Below are 17,079 nucleotides of genomic sequence, written 5' to 3' on the forward strand. Positions count from 1 at the left end.
TGTTGGAAGAACATGGAAGAGTGGACTCAAGCTCTGCTTGACCCCTTGGTTTGGGGCTGATGTCTCTTGGTCTTCTCACTGTCGTCATGTCGTCTCACATGTCACCGTGTGTTAGAAACAGCGAGACGGTATCCTTCGTAGTTCTGTGCTCCCGCCCTGGGAAGCTCAGAGACTTTGGTCAGAACTGGGAAGGTACGGAATGCCTTGGCAGTTTTTGTTAAACAAGCTCTGGAAACAGAGAAACAGCTCAGAAGCCTGGGAATGAAGGAACAAAAGTGCATCTTGAAGTTTGTTTTTTATTTATTTATTTTTTTTAGATTTATTTATTAAGTATACAGTGCTCTGCCTACATGTGTGCCTACATGCCAGAAGAGGGCGCCAGATCTCATTACAGATGGTTGTGAGCCACCATGTGGTTGCTGGGAATTGAACTCAGGACCACTGGAAGAGCAGTCAGTGCTCTTAACCTCTGAACCATCTCTCCAGCCCGTTCGTTTCCCACTTCTTGATTATTTTTCTTTTCTTTCTCTCCACTTTTTCCTCTTCCTCTTCCTTTTGAGTCAAGGTCTCAACTAAGTGTCACAGGCTAGGCCTAAATGTGTGATCGTACTGCCTCTTGTCTCTCAAGTGCTGCCATTACATGTGTGTACCCCACACCCAAGTGTTGGCATTAATGTGTGTACCCCACACTCAAGTGCTGGCATTACATGTGTGTACCCCACACCCAAGTGTTGGCATTAATGTGTGTACCCCACACTCAAGTGCTGGCATTACATGTGTGTACCCCACACCCAAGTGTTGGCATTAATGTGTATACCCCACACTCAAGTGTTGGCATTAATGTGTATAACCCACACTCAAGTGTTGGCATTAATGTGTGTACCCCACACTCAAGTGCTGCCATTACATGTGTGTACCCCACACTCAAGTGCTGGCATTAATGTGTATACCCCACACTCAAGTGTTGGCATTAATGTGTGTACCCCACACCCAAGTGTTGGCATTAATGTGTGTACCCCACACCCGTGTTGGCATTAATGTGTGTACCCCACACCCGTGTTGGCATTAATGTGTGTACCCCACACCCAAGTGTTGGCATTAATGTGTGTACCCCACACCCGTGTTGGCATTAATGTGTGTACCCCACACCCAAGTGTTGGCATTAATGTGTGTACCCCACACCCAGTTAAACCTTCAGAGCATGGTTTTCTCATTCTTGCCACCACTTCTCCATTTTTCTTTTCTTTTCTTTTTTCCTTTTTGGTTAGGCCTTGCCGGACAGCCCTGGCTGCACATAGTCTCTTGACTTTGAACAGAATTCTGCTGCACCTCCTGAGCGCTGGGATTATAGACAAGAGCCACCACCATGCCTGCCTTCCAAGCATGTTTCCCACCCAGTTCCTTTCCCCTCCCTCCTTGGAGCCTGACTTCACACTCCATTCATCAAGAAAACCCGCTCAGATTCATCCTATCACGGAGCAGGCTCTTGTTCCCTTGGCGTTCCCTGTCTTTGTGCTGTAGTTCTTTTGTATCTTTTCCAAAGGAGCCACGTAACTTTCCTCCCCTGTGCAATGCTGTGCCTTCCCCTGCTGGATTAGAAACCAGTTCCTGCCAGACTCTTCCCACCCCACTCCTTTGCACACCCTGCTGAAGTGCTTTCCGACTATTAAGACTATTAAGCCGTGAGTTAGGAACTTTGCCTTGGACCAAAAGACATCCATTGTGCTGCGTCTATCAGCCTTAATTATAAGGCATTTGGAATGAGTTTGAACACTGCGTCTCTGTGATTCTCTTCCAACATTTTGCACCTAGGAGACCATCAATAAGAAAAAATTTCCATCCCTGCTTGGCTCCGTAATTGTGGATACTTCTGCTTCACAAATGCTGGCAGGGCTCGAGTGTCTGGAGTAGAAACAATGACTTAATTCTGAAATTGTGTTCAAGTCCTCTGAGGGACTCATGGCTGATACTCAGAGGAAGCTTGGAGCTTGGCTGTCTCCTCTGGGCTGCTGTAGACACTTGGTGAGGGGGGCATTTACATACAGCACTGTGGTTCTGTCTTCAGCCAAGAAAGCAGCGCCTGGGGGAGATGGGGCACATCTTCAGACTGAGCCTGGGGCTGAGCAGTATGTATTGTATTTAAGGTGGTGGAATTCTTCTGTGTGCTGCATCCAGCACTCTGGAAGGACTCGGTGCTTTGAGGAAGCAACAGACTATCTGAAAGCCTTTGCGTTTGCCTTCTACTTACAAGAATATTCATTTTCCAAAACCTGGGACCATCCACTTTCTGAGTACAGTGGTGTACGGCCTGTTAGAATAAGCTTAACCTCGAATGTCTACAGATTTGTCACCGAAGTACCTTCCCATGAGAGAGTGTTCTCCGTGTCATCTGTATGTTTTCCAAGTAGTTTACACAGTCAAAGGTTATATGCATTCTCTTGAGCCTGCAAATTGCACGTGAGCCTCACCCATTCTTTTTTTTTCTCTTTTTTTTAAAATATTTATTTATTTATTATGTATACAATGTTCTGTCTGTGGTGCAGGCCAGAAGAGAGCACCAGACCTCATTACAGATGGTTGTAAGCCACCATGTGGTTGCTGGGAATTGAACTCAGGACCTTTGGAAGAGCAGGCAATGCTCTTAACCTCTGAGCCATCTCTCCAGCCCCAGCCTCACCCATTCTTACCAGTTCAACTCCCCACACCATTCTGTGTCCTCCTCTGGCTCCCTGTGCTCATGACCGAAAGCAATAAAAATGCTTGCCCTGCTCCAATGGCGAACCACTGGAAACACAAAGGACATTGAGAAGTAAACAAAAACCCGGGAGAGGTTCAAAAACACAAGCCAGCATTGTAATCAACTAGCCCTGACCATGGAACAAAATACCCAATCCATTTTTGTCTTAGGCAAGTGGAGGCAGCTTGCCCACCTGTCGGAAGGCTGGTCTGGTCATATGAGCTCATGCATAGTGTAGCACTTTATAAACATATGACCCCATGGAAGTAAAGGCTCGGCATGCTAGGTCTAGCGCCTGCTGCTGGAGCCTGGTCTTAGCTGCCTTGTGTTATGATTTCTAATAAAGCCCTGTCTCCTGCAAATCCTACATCTGTGCTGCCTGGAGAGGCTCCTGGGTCTTGAGAGCCAGCCCAGCCCGGTGTGCATTGGTTGAGGGTGTAGTCATGTTGAAATCTATTTTTGCTCCATGACTGTTTGTCAACAAGTTCCCATTTGCATGGTATGGCGCATTTGAGGGCTGGATTTTTTTGGCAGTATTTTAAGAGTCCACTGCCCTAGATGAGGTGCGAATTTGCTCACTAACAAACAGCATATGTTTGCACTAGTAGAGCCCTTCTGCGTCCAGAAGTCTCCTCACTGCCTGTGAGACTCCACTTCTCCTCCAAATGAAGGTCTCAATGCTTAGTTGGTTCCTTAGTATATCCTTAAAACAGTGGGATGCATCCGTATCTCTTCCCCTTAATCATACAAGTTTGTCTCTATGCATATGGCACACTGGGTGACTCTGGTGCAGAGCCATGTGCCATTTCTACCTCCACCACCTGAAGTCACAAAATGAGTTGGCTGCTACTTGCTGGCTTCCTTTTTCTTACCCTGTAACTACCCAGGCACTCTTCCTCACCCTTCCCTCCCCATGCAGATCCTATCCATCCACAGCTCACCATGTTTTTCTTTCTCCTGGAATTTAGACTCCCAGCGTGTCCTGTTGCACAGGCTTGTTGCAGCCTTTTCTGGAGTCTTCAGATCGCACCCCCTTCCATTCACTTCACTCCCTTGTCCCTCCCCACCTGCTTTCTGTCTTGGGCTTACCACTCTAGCCTTTCTCCAGGCAGTTAGGCCTTCTAGTAGAGCCACGAAAGGACATCTCCATGATGGTCATCTTCTGATCATGTCTTCTCTGCTGCCTGCAACTTCCGCCATTGCCTTTCTTTGCACTGTAAAGTGGACAAATTATTCATTGCACATTCTGAGTGACTGAAATCTTTTTCTGGAAGTTCAGATGGTTAGATGTGGGAAAGTTGCTTTTTTGGACCATACTTGTCACTAGGGCTTCATCCTTACTTTACTTTTCCATAGATGAACAGTTTTACAATAGGGTTTTTATTTCTAATATTGACATCCTAAAAGGCTATATGCCAATGGTATAGACAATGGTATAGAGTTTTTAGAAGACATCTGAGAGTGTGTGTATGTATATATAAATATATATGAAAAAATCTTGGAGCTGCCTTTTTGGAAACATTCTGCTTATATTTTGACGTTTCCTTATTGGCTTTCAGCTTAATTACAATGCATGTAATATAACATTATATACCTCTATGTAAAATATACACAAAATATATATTTAGTATGTGTGTAGATGTGTGGAATTAAACTTGTGGGTGTTTATTTATACCTCTAAATACCGTCTTAGTTACTTTTTTATTTCTGTAACTAAACACCATGAACCAAGGCAACTTCCAAAGAAAATATTTAATTTGGGGCTCACAGTTACAGAGGGTTAGAGTCCATGATGATCATGGAAGGGAGTGTGGCAGCAGCCAGGCAGCACGGTGCTGGAGCAGGAGCTGAGAGTTTACATCCTTAAATTCAAATAGGAGGCAGAGAAAGATAATCAGGACTATCATGGGCTCAAAGCCCTCCCTCAGAGACACACCTCTCTCAGCAAGGCCCCACCTCCTAATCCTTCCCAAACAGTTCCACTAACTGGGGTCCAAGTATTCAAAGCTATAGGGGCCATTCTTGTTCAAACCACCACAAGTACATTGTTTGCAAGTTATGTGGGAGACAGATGTTAACGTCACCAAGTAAGAGCACTGAATATAATTGTAATTACTCTTGAAAAATGAGCTCATAGAATAATCTGTTGGTAGCCGTGAATCATTTTTGCATTTATAAATTGTTTACTTAATGACTGCTTATATAATAATGTAGCTATTAATTTAAAAGTACCCAGTACTGCTGTGAGATCATGGGCGAGACAACTCTGTCATGTTCAGAAGTCGGCAGTTCACAGCATTCTCCTCATCCTCTGGCTCTTTCCTTCTTCCCATTCCAAAAGTAAAAGTCTGAAAAACTATGATTCTTAGACCAGGTGTGCTGTCTTGAACCTTTATTTTAATCCCAGCCCTTGGGAGGCAGAGGCAGGTGGGTCACTGTGAGTTCAAAACCAGCCTGGTTGACATAGTGAGACCCTATGTCTCATATTCATATGTACATACATATATAGTGTATTGTGTGCATGTGTACATGTGTGTGTGAGTGTGATACTTATACAATAGCTTCATAAGGTAGGTAGCATTAACCTTGTTTTATAGATGAGGAAATGAGTGTCCAGTATTCGTCCCTGACTGAGTACGACACTCTTGAAGATACTTTCAACCCCCAAATCATTTCCCTTCTTCTGCTGAGCCACATGCCCTTTCGTTTAGCAATTTTTGCTAGGTGAGGCAGATTTACACCTTTGGAGAGAGATGGGCATAGCACAGAGAAGGATGCCTCAGATTTGAAAAGTTACATTCTCTCGAATGTGTTATACCTTCTGCAGATGTATGGGTCATATGAATGACCTTGCTTTGTTGATTTGGCATGCCATGTCTTGTCACAGTTCTTGCCTTCTTTTTGTCTGGCTTCAATCCTAAATATTATCTTCAGGGTTTTTTTTTTTTTGTCAGCCTATGTTTGAGGTTTTTGTACCTCTGAGAAATTAGCCTTTGATCTTCTTAGTATAGCACTAGTTTTATATTGTTCTCAGTGGGAACCATAAAGTCACATACATCTGTCTACTGATTAGGGAGATAGCAGTAACTATGAGTGATAGGCGCCAGTGCTCCATGCTGGCAGGCAGCAGCTCTACCGAGGAACAAAAGGCTGTGAACTTTGAAGTCAAAGCTGTCCCACTTCCTGTATCATTGACCTCTCTATAATCTTGAATGGGCCAAGCCTACACTACCTGACTTCTCTATAATCTTGAATGAGCCAAGCCCACACTACCTTACTTCTCTATAATCTTGAATGAGCCAAGCCCACACTACCTGGCCTCTCTTCAGTTTATTTTCTAACAGGACATCAGAGAATGGAATTCCTATTTAATGAGGAATGTAGAGACAAAGAGGTAACAAACATGAAGAGTTGCCTTACTAAGTGTTAATCATTTCTGTGTTTTTATTTTCATGTGTGCATAAAAATAACTAATGCGAAAGAGCACAACCTTCAGACTATAATAAACACTCAGGGGAAGAAAGAACACAAGCTTTAGACTGTCACACACAGGGGAAGAAAGAACACAACCTTCAGACTGTCACACACAGGGGAAGAAAGAGCACAACCTTCAGACTGTCACACACAGGGGAAGAAAGAACATAACCTTCAGACTGTCACACACAGGGGAAGAAAGAACACAACCTTCAGACTGTCACACACAGGGGAAGAAAGAACACAACCTTCAGACTGTCACACACAGGGGAAGAAAGAACACAACCTTCAGACTGTCACACACAGGGGAAGAAAGAACACAACCTTCAGACTGTCACACACAGGGGAAGAAAGAACACAAGCTTCAGACTGTCACACACAGGGGAAAAAAGAACACAACCTTCAGACTGTCACACACACAGGGAAAAAAAGAACACAACCTTCAGACTGTCACACACACAGGGGAAGAAAGAATATAGACTGCCTCAGGCTGTCATATGCACACATGGAAAGAAATCCATTTAGAACCAAAAAATTGTCTTCTTCCCTTTGTGCTTTATTTATTTGCTTTCTTCCATGAATCAAGGGAAGAACAGACCATGACTGTCTTCTAGATCTTTCAGCTTTGTGGAAATATCCTATGCTATTTAAATGTGTGGAATAGCTATCTGTTTCCTTGTTTTTTAGGCAGGGTCTTACCATCTATCCCACACTATTATAAAACTAGCCATGTAGCCTAGGATGGTTCTCAAACACCAAATGCTCCTGTCTCAAGCTCCCCAGTGCTGGGTGTAACACTATGTACATCATGTTGGTAGCTTTCGAAAGAACAGGAACAAGATGTTAGCAGTGGCTTTCTTGGGATCAGCTCAAGAGACCATTGTTATTTAACTTGCTAAGTTTGTTTAGTGGTTCTAACTTAGCCTCATTCTTAATGGGGCATTAAATCGAGTCGTCCTTTGGGCCTTTATTCATTATTTATAGAGAGCAGAAAGCATCATCTTAGGACTGGATCTAAATAATTTGAGATCTTTTGCCATGAACCCCATAAGCAAGGGGCTCATATGGAGTAGAGGTGAGCTAAACCCCTTCCCATTGTTTAGATTTGAAATTGCCCTCTAAAATTGGATTCTTAGCTTTCAGCATAGCTCCTCGAAACTCAACACCCTCCTCTTCATCACTGTGATCTGTGAGGAATTTGGGTGATGGGGTGTGGAGAGGAGGCAGTAGCCAGTTGGATTATTCCCTGGGCCTTCCTGGCAGCCAGAGGTGATTTGGTTCCTAAAATATTCTCGAAAATTGCCATTATTCAAATAAAAAATATTAGTAAATAATCCCAAATCAAGCAGTCATTGATTTTTGGTCTTCTCCCAAACTGAGCAAAATCTCAGGACTCCCTTTTTCATCCCGATGCACCTTAACACAGCCACAATCCTCCTTGGGTTTCTAAATTCTGGAAAAAGTTAGATATTCTGTTTAGACTTACAGTGGACAAGAGGAATTTTTCTTTGGTCTAAGAATTAGTAATAAGGGGCTGGAGAGATGGCTCAGAGGTTAAGAGCACTGCCTGCTCTTCCAAAGGTCCTGAGTTCAATTCCCAGCAACCACATGGTGGCTCACAACCATCTGTAATGGGGTCTGGTGCCCTCTTCTGGCCTGCAGGCATACACACAGACAGAATATTGTATACATAATAAATAAATAAATATTAAAAAAAAAGAATTAGTAATAAATGTCTACTCTGAAAAGGAGCCCTGGGTTTTGCCTTTCAGACCTAAGTAATTAAGTGTGATGCTTGCATTAAATGTTGGGCCCTTTGGCATGAGTTGTATCTAAGAACTCTCCTCCCTCTGTTTCTGCGTCTCTGTCTCTCCCTCCCTTTTCTTCCCTTCCTGCTCCGTGTGTGTGTGTGTGTGTGTGTGTGTGTGTGTGTGTGTGAGAGAGAGAGAGAGAGAGAGAGAGAGAGAGGAGAAAGGAGAGAGGGGAAGGGAGAGAGGGGGAGGGGAGGGGAAGAGAGAGAGAAGAGAAAGGAGGGGGGAGAGAGAGAGAGAGAGAGAGAGAGAGAGGAGAAAGGAGAGAGGGGGAGGGAGAGAGAGAGAGAGAGAGTTATTTAATGACAGGGCCTTGCTATGTATCGCAGGCCTTGGGCTCAATGTGTAGCACATGATCCTTCTGCCTCAACTCCAAGTTAGTTGCTGGGATAGCAGTCATGTGCTGTCATTATGTCTGACCTCCTCTGTGCATCTTATACAGTGTAACCGTATTTCCAGAAAAGGATCAATTATTTTCCTAAGACCTGAACTATTTCCTTTTCCATTTGCTTGTTTAGATATAACATAGGCACTCGGAACTTCTTAATGCCTCTGAACCCCAGTGACATTAGAATGAGAAGAAATTACGCCCCTTGTTGGTATAGCCTTGGTGTTGGTAGCTCACTTACCATCATTGCCTAGTCGTGCCTCATCTCAGAAATACTTCCAATGCTAAATTTGACAATTTCGGAGTTTTTCTTATTATACTATGGGCCTAGAGTCTCTTAAAGCTTTGCCTAAACTAAATGGCCCTGGATTGGTGCTGACTTGCAGCATTGGAAAGATCGTAGAAATGTGTGATGGGGAGAAATTCCAGGAATGGTGTACAAGGCAGGTTTTAAATAAAGTTCACCTTCCCTCACTTTCTCTCGGCGGAAGACTTGGTAACATGAGGACTGGAAGGACCTGTTGCCCCTGCCTTCAAGTCCAAGTTCTGACATACGAGTCTCTGCTGTTTTGTTGGCCCTCCATAGAGAGGACGAAGGATCTGGGCCTGCCACCTATACGCCCAGCCTTCCCTTGACTTGGTGCGGCCTCCAGGCTTTCAAACCCCTTGGTTTTCCACCTTCATTACCACCTTGAACTCTAGTTAGGGTCACAAACAACCACAAACCCAAGCTCGTCTGTTTTTCAAAAGGAAATCCAGTTTAGGGAAGTCTGATCATAGGGTCCTTTAGAGTTTAGGTAGCCATGAAAGGCTTCCGGGAGCTGGCAAGAAACCAGAATTTTCCACAGGTCACATTTCCTCAATGCGTCAGCTTTCTTAAAGCGTTGGCCTTTTGGTTCTGTTGTCTTTTCAGCCCATCCTCGTGTCTCTGCCCCCAGGACCTTAGATTGAATTCTATTTTCTAGTGTCTTCTCTGGGTATCAGTGTAGGCTACCTCCTATGACCAGTCCTTAAACATTGATACTGAGTCATATCCATTTAGGTCAGTGGTTCTCAACCTTCTCAGCGTTGTGGCCTTTAAAAGGGTTCCTCATTTTGTGGTGACACCCCAACTATAAAATTAGTTTCATTGATACGTCATAACTGTAATTTTGCTACTGTTATGAATTGTAATGTAAATATCTGATATGCAGACTATCTGGTATGTGCAACCCCTGTGAAAGGCTCTTTCCGTACCCCCTCCAAGGGGTCGCGACCCACAGGTTGAGAATTGCTGATTTAGGTACTCTCTTTAAGGCCACACAGTTCCCAAGCCATAGACGATGGTTCCACACCCAGCTGCATTACATACCTGAGGATATTTAGGATTCTTTGTAGAGAATTTGAGTCACCAAGAATAACAATGTGTACTTAAAATACTAAATGGTGGGTGTACCTCTTGGAATTGATTATTCCCGTCATGCTTCTAATCTGCTTTTCCTTAAAGGAATACACCCTAGATAATACCATGGAGCCAGCCAGGGCTTTCGTTTCTCTTGCCAGCCCTCCCTTGAGTATATTTCCCAAACTCAAGCACCTTGTCATTATGCCAAATCTCAATTGTGTAACTCTAATAAAAATTCCAGAAGAGACCTTGTGAGTCATACTTTGTATCCGAACAGGCTGGCACCAAGCAGCCATTCAAATATTTGCGAACAGATGGATGGATTAACGAGAATACGGTGGCCTTGGTATCTGTGTGAAGGAAGCAGGTAGTGGGAAGAGGTCTTTAACCATGGCCACACCTTACCGAAGGATAGGTCTTGAGCTAGTTTATGTTGGATTGTGTGGGCGTTCTTTGCACTTGACTCCGATTTCCTTCTTCTTCTTACACTTCTATTTCCACGTCTTGCCTCGCAGTTCTTTCTGGTTCTGCTTCTTCTGCCTCTTTGTAATCTCTGTCATGTGACTGCCATAGACTGTGATTGTTTCCATCTCTTGCCAGTGTCAGCTGATTTTATTAATGGCATTATGTTCTCATTTGCACCGCTCTCTAGCCAACCAAGCCAGCCGGCCAGTGATCTTAATGGCACTGGTGAATTGCTAATACCCGAGAAAACTCTCCTCCGCGAAGTCATGTTCCTTAGGGGGTTCAGGGCTGCGAAGGAAGAAGTACCTCAGAGGAAATCACGGATAGCCAAATTGTTTCCAAATGAAATGAACTCTGAACTCTGGAGTTACTTGAATGATGGGTTCCTTTGCTTTGGTGGGAACTCTTCATTTGGTGATGATGTCACTTCCAGCCCTGAGTGTGTTACTGGCCCTAGAATAGTCATGGGCCGTCCTTTCCCCCTTACTGACCTTGGCTTCCTTATTAATAAGCAATAGGTCCTATAAGTAACATGTGGGAAAATGCTTTGTAGGCAGTAAAGTCATACCTGCCGTGAATTATTAGCTTTGTGATGATTGTTTAAATGGCAGGACTGTTGTTCATGCCAAGAGCTCTTATCAGAAGTCACTGAGCAATGAGTAGAGCAAAGGTCTTTGGGGCACCCTCCGGGGTCCAAAAGCGTCTGCTTTGGCTGCAAAAACTTTCTCAATCCCATAACCTTGGCTTCCCCTTGGGTAGCAGGTCATCGCAGCCTTCTCCACCCTGAAGGGGGACAGGTGAAGTGTCTGGTGAGAGGGGCAGTGGGCCAGGTATGTGGAAAGTTGGAAGGAAGAGGTTGGATATGGCGGAGCCCAGAGGGAAAGCCCTTCTGTTTGTCTGGTGCACAGCCTGGTGTTTTGGCGTAAGCACACTAACTAAGCATCAGTGGAGGATACCTATAGGATGGCTGCCTCTGTGCTTGCAGCTTCACACTCTTTTCCTCACTGCAAACAGGCAGAAGTAAATTGACTTCGTACAGATATTTGGGACTCTTTTATTAGCCTTCCCGATAAGAGGTTATTTACCAAATATTTTTAGAGAACATATAATCTTATTTCTTTTTTTATAATTTATTTTTATTTCATTATATATTCATTGGTGTTTTGCCTGCATCTATGTCTGTGTGGGGGTGTCAGAAGCCCAGGAACTGGAGTTGCAGACTGGTGTGAGCCACCATGTGGGTTCTGGGAATTGAATCTAGAACCTCTAGAAGAGCAGTCAGTGCTCTTAATCACTGAGTCATCTCCAGTCCTTTGTCTGATCTCAGAAGCTAAGCAGGGTCAGGACTGGTTAGTACTTGAATGGGAGAACATATGAGATGTATTCTGGATTCCATGACTTAAAATATGTCTTCTCTGAGTTTATTATTAAAATATCGGTAGTTTGGGGCTGCAGAGATAGCTCAGCAGTTAAGAGCACTGACCACTCTTCGAGAGGACCCGGGTTCAGTTTATAACACTCATATGGTGGCTTCAACCATCTATGACTCCAGTTCTAGGGGAATCAGACACCCTCTTATGGCCTCAGGCACTACTAAATGTGGTGCATATATATACATGCAGAAAAACATTCATACATATTAAATCAATCAATCAATTTTTAAAACTGAACTAAAATACTGGAAGTGTTGGGAGAGAGGCCAACTTGTGTTAGGACAGTTAGGAAGTGGCCGTTGTGTTCAGACTTGAAGATCTGATGCCATCAACGATGCTCAGCATGCTGCAATTTTAATTTAAAACAGTGTGTGTGTGTGTGTGTGTGTGTGTGTGTGTGTTTGTAAGTTGTGTTTTGCTTTTATTTGTTTGTTTTCATGGATAGGGCTATAGCAGAGCCTAGGAGTTCTCAGCAGCGGTCCCGAGAAGGTGGTTATGGAAGTAGTTGGGGTAGAAACTGGGGATCTCTACCCCAACTCTTCCTAGAGTGTCTGAGGGTGAAAGGTCACAGGAGGCTTCTGCCTCTTCTAGACAGATGGTTGAAGCTGGGGAGTGTACCTTTTGAGTGGCACCCTAGCACTCACATACAGGTTAGAGATTGTTAGAGATGGACACCCCTTAGGAATGTTAAGTTGGTTTCAGGTTTGAGTGTATCTGAGGGTACCACAAAATGAAAATATCCTGTCAGAAAGAGTAAACACTCTTCGCTTTTAGCTGTTATTAAAATAGAAGATTGGAAGTGATGGGTTATCTAGGGATCTGTTAGGAATGATGGAGTTGAACATTAGATGTTGGTATGTGGCTATGTGCGATGGTTTGACTTTGAATGTCCCCCAAAGCCACGTGTATTAGAAGTTCGGCTACTATCTGTGGTATTATCTGGAGGTGACGAAATCTAAGAGGTGAGGCTTAATAGAATGAAGTTAGGTCATCATGAATGAGTTCCTGAACAGAAGGAACCCCATCTCCTTCCTGTTTGTCTCTTTTGCTTTTCATCTCCCATGAAGTAAACACCCTTCACCTGCCATGGGCTCTCACATGATATATCATGTCACCAGAGACCCAAAGTGTAGGTTGATTAGTTTCCAGTATGTTGATACTATAGTGGACAGCTGACTATCATAGCATGTCAGGTAGCTTTTTTTTTTGCCTTTTTAAGTTTTTATTTTTGTATATTTTTTGTACTAAAAAGAAAAGCTAATAATGACCACCAATTACAAAGGACTAGAGTAGTACCAGAATAATGAATGAGTCACTTCAGCCTGGGAAGCAGACACTCTCAATAATATTAATGTTATGATACAAGCTCATTCAAGTATTTTACATTTTTTTTGTCCTATTGAATGTGATATCTTAGTACATGGTAAAGGCAATATGTGAGTGTAAAGTGGAACCTTCTCTGAAAAGCCCATGACAGGTTTTTCTCTCCTGTGAGAACTGGGCTGAGAGTTCTCTTCTGCCTCTTCCATCTCCATAGCAGGAGGAGAGAGTGGGGCTGGGGAGAATCCAGGGGCCCTTTAACAAGAGAGGTATTCTGGGGCTCCCATTCAAAGGGCAGGTAACCCAAGTCTCTGGTACACTCTGCCATTAGCCTTGTCTTCATACTCTTTCCCTTGCTTCCAGACCTTGCAAGCAGCTTGTTTTCCTTTGTAAATGTCATTTTTGGAAGAACCTAGATAAGAGAAATCATAATCTGATTCAAAGTAAGTTTGTTATGGGGTATTAGTTAACTGTTTTAGGAAGGATTTACTTGAAGATAATGTTTCACTAAATGTCAGAGAGCTGCTTGTGTAAGGAGCCATCACAGATGTGAGGGAGATAGGAACTTGAATCAAAACCAAGCCCCTTCTTTCCAGAGCCACCAGTTTGGAGAGGGAGCCATGACTGATCTCCCATGGGGCCTGTCCGGTGAGTGCTCTGATAATGGTGTGATCTGACGTGTGGAAGAGAGGGGTGGACTCAGATGCTGGAATCCACAAGTGCGTGCCTCAGTAGCTGTTGGAGGTCTTGTCACACACAAAGATGGGAGAATGGCTTCCCAGGAAGAGAGAAGGGGAGTAGCAGAAGACCCTGAAAGGGAGTAGCAAGGTCCTAGAATACAGTATTTACCTGGACTAAGCTGTGTAGGCTCCATGTATGGGGTAGAGGAAAACTGGTTTAGAACTTTCTTCAGTAGGAAAGAGGGCACCACTCAAAGTTTAGAAAGAGGGGATGGCATCTGAGAACCGTTGTTGAAGAAGGTGTTGCTCACAACAGGTGAATGAGTGGCAGAGCAGTGTGGTTGGGGGAGGACACCTACTGCAAGAGACAGCAAGATGAGAAAGGCCTGGGCACCTGCAGGGCAGTACAGAATTCAGAAGGCTGCTGGGAAGCCTTGGCACTTTTCTGGAATGCACTATTTTAAAGTTCAGGTCAGGAACTAGGGATGCAAACTAAGCCTTGATTTTTGATCTCCAGCACTATATTAAACTACCAAGTAAACAGACAGACAATAACATTTAGATGAGATTGAGTTTATTAAGAAAAAAGATGCTTTGACAAATGTAAAAGCCTTTGCTGTCCCTTCCTGGTATCATTGGTCTGGGATGAGGTCCTTATCGAAGAAGTGGAAGTCATAGTGGAAAGTGGGAAAGGATACTGGGGAAACAGATGGGTAAGGGCATTCAGAGTCCTGCTCCTCTGGGTACCACTTCTGTAACAATCCAGCCCGAGCTGCCCATCTCCTCCAGCCATCTCTCCTCTTCTGCATCCCTTTCTTTCTCATCCACACACACACATTTCCCAAGTTCCTGTTCAGTTTATTCCTTTCTGTCCCACTGTGTTTGCTCCTTGTGTTTTTGCTTTGCTTGTGCTAAAGACATTTCAGCCTGTGTGTCTGTTAAATGAGCAATTGCTTGGCTCACAGAATCACACGGTATAATTGAAACAAAATACAGACAACACATTCCCTAAGACCTTGAAGTCAAGATGGCGCTCAGTAAATAAGTGTCTAGTGCACATTTCTGTAATTATGGTATATCCTGCCAAATTTTATACTATTTCAAATATAATCTCCCTTCTTTTGAGTTCCTTGAGGGCTCGGTATAAACTTTGGATCTTAAGTACTTAGCATTGTACATGGTGTAGGAAAATTCGAATGTTGGTGGGGTGTGGTTGGTATATACCTATTACCATAGCACAGGAGCAAGACTGATGAAGAAGGATCAAGAGTTTAATGACAGCCTGAGCTGCAGTGTTAGACCTTGTCTCAGCAGGAAAAAGAATTCATATTTTGACTTTAATTCCTTTTTTCCATGAAGGTTCTGTTATCTACTCCTCATTGGACAGGTCTGGAATCAGCCTGCTCCTCATAGAGTCTGCAGATGCTCCCATTTCTGCCGTGACTAGCAGTCCTGCCCCAGCCTGCACAGCTGTAGGATTGACCTCATCAGGACTGGGGCGATCTGAATAAAGAAATGCAAGCACAGGGATAGCAGAACTAGAGTCGGGTGGTCTGTTTGCTTTGATGGAGATGATGCAGTCATCCAGGAGGGAGGAGGACGCTGTGGTTGACATTTTCTGTGCATGTGAACATCCATACTCGACCAGGGGAAGGCCTTGCCATTCCCATGGACCTGAGACAATGGGGTCCTTGACACGGCCTTGCTCATGTCATGAGTTCTCACTCACACAGGGCTACACTTGTTCTCCCACATGAACACATGTGTAAAATTGACCAACTGTAATTACCAACCTGAAAACACAAAAGGATGGGCCCTTTCTATGAGAAAGCAATGTTGTTATGCAAATAAACAGGGAAGGCTTTGGTGAAGTGATATCTGGATGCTGTGGGCAGAAGAAATGCGGTCAGGAAATTATGAGTCTGTGTTCTCCACAGAAATTCTAGGACATGGTGTTCGAGTTAATAAACTAAGCCTGTATTAGCATAAACTGTGTAGGCTTGTAAACTTGACTTCCTTCCTATCTCCTTTAGTTTTGCCTTTTACACACCTATTAACCAGAAAGGTTGTAAGTAGCAAGGGGGATGTCTTAGAGACTCTGTTCTTTCTACAGTAGGACTCATTGGTATTTGGGGTTGGATGAGAAGTAACAATTCCCTCGGGGATTAAGAAGAGACAAATACTTGTGTGTTCAGTGTTCAACCCCAGAATTTCTAGGGTACATCATAAGGTTACCGCTTCCAAGCTTAGCCACTAGACACCTTCTAGAGTATTGTTACGGATGGTGTGGCTAGCAGGCCAGGCTCTAATTGATTCGCAGCTGTCTGAATTTCATCGAATCCTACTACTGAAACCTATTTGCTGTGTCACTCTGATGGTGTCAACCCTTAACTTCTGACCCATTTTTATCCTGTTAAAAATAATACTATGCAGCTAAAGAGATGGCTCAGCAGTTAAGAGCAATGATTACTCTTCTAGAAGACCTGGGTTCAATTTCCAGCACCCACATGGCAGCTCACAAACACCTGTAGCTTCAGTTCCAAGGGATCAGATGTATTTTTCTGGCCTCTGTGGGCACCAGACACTCATGTTGTACACAGATATATAAGCAGGAAAACACCCATACACATAAAAGAAAATCAGTAAATCTAAACCAAAACCAAAACAAAACCCACAAACAAACAAGCAAACCCAAAACTACATAAAGGCCAGAGGCCTGAGAGGTGGCTCAAAAATTAAGATCATATACTGCTCTTGCAGAAGACCTAAGTTTGGTTTCCAGAGCCTATGTCAGGTGACTCATAGTACATAGTGCCTGTAACTCTACCAGAGGTATCTGATGTCTCTTTTCTTAGCAGGCACCTGCACACACATACACATATCCACATACAGGCACATATGTGCATACACACAGGTACATGGGCACGTGTGGACACACACAATTAAATATCATAAAAACAACGGAGCTCCCAAGGTCCCAATGAGGAGCAGAAGGAGGGAGAACATGATCAAGGAAGTCAGGACCACGAGGGGTGCACCCACCCACTGAGACAGTGGGGCTGATCTATTGGGAGCTCACCAAGGCCAGTTGGACTGTGACTGAAAAAGCTTGGGATAAAACCGGACTCTCTGAACATGGCGAACAATAAGGGCTGATGAGAAGCCAAGGACAATGGCACGGGGTTTTGATCCTACTTCATGTTCTGGCTTTGTGGGAGCCTAGCCAGTTTGGATGTTCACCTTCCTAGACCTGGACGGAGGGGGGGAGGACCTTGGACTTTCCACAGGGCAGGGAACCCTGACTGCTCTTTGGACTGGAGAGGGAGGGGGAGAGGAGTGGGGGGAGGGGGAGAGGAGTGGGAGGGAAATGGGAGGCTGGGAGGAGGC

General features: G+C 44.1%; 1 protein-coding gene across 1 annotated transcript in view; it reads left to right on the top strand.

The window, feature by feature from the left end:
- The window catches only part of Iqgap2 (IQ motif containing GTPase activating protein 2), a 283,844-nt gene that overhangs the window by 35,501 nt on the left and 231,264 nt on the right, over positions 1 to 17,079 (top strand). The window lies entirely within an intron of this gene.

This window comes from Microtus oregoni, unplaced genomic scaffold (assembly GCF_018167655.1).
Source record: "Microtus oregoni isolate MIOR12 unplaced genomic scaffold, Mior012 000014F_ref0000157, whole genome shotgun sequence".
NCBI lineage: Eukaryota > Metazoa > Chordata > Mammalia > Rodentia > Cricetidae > Microtus > Microtus oregoni.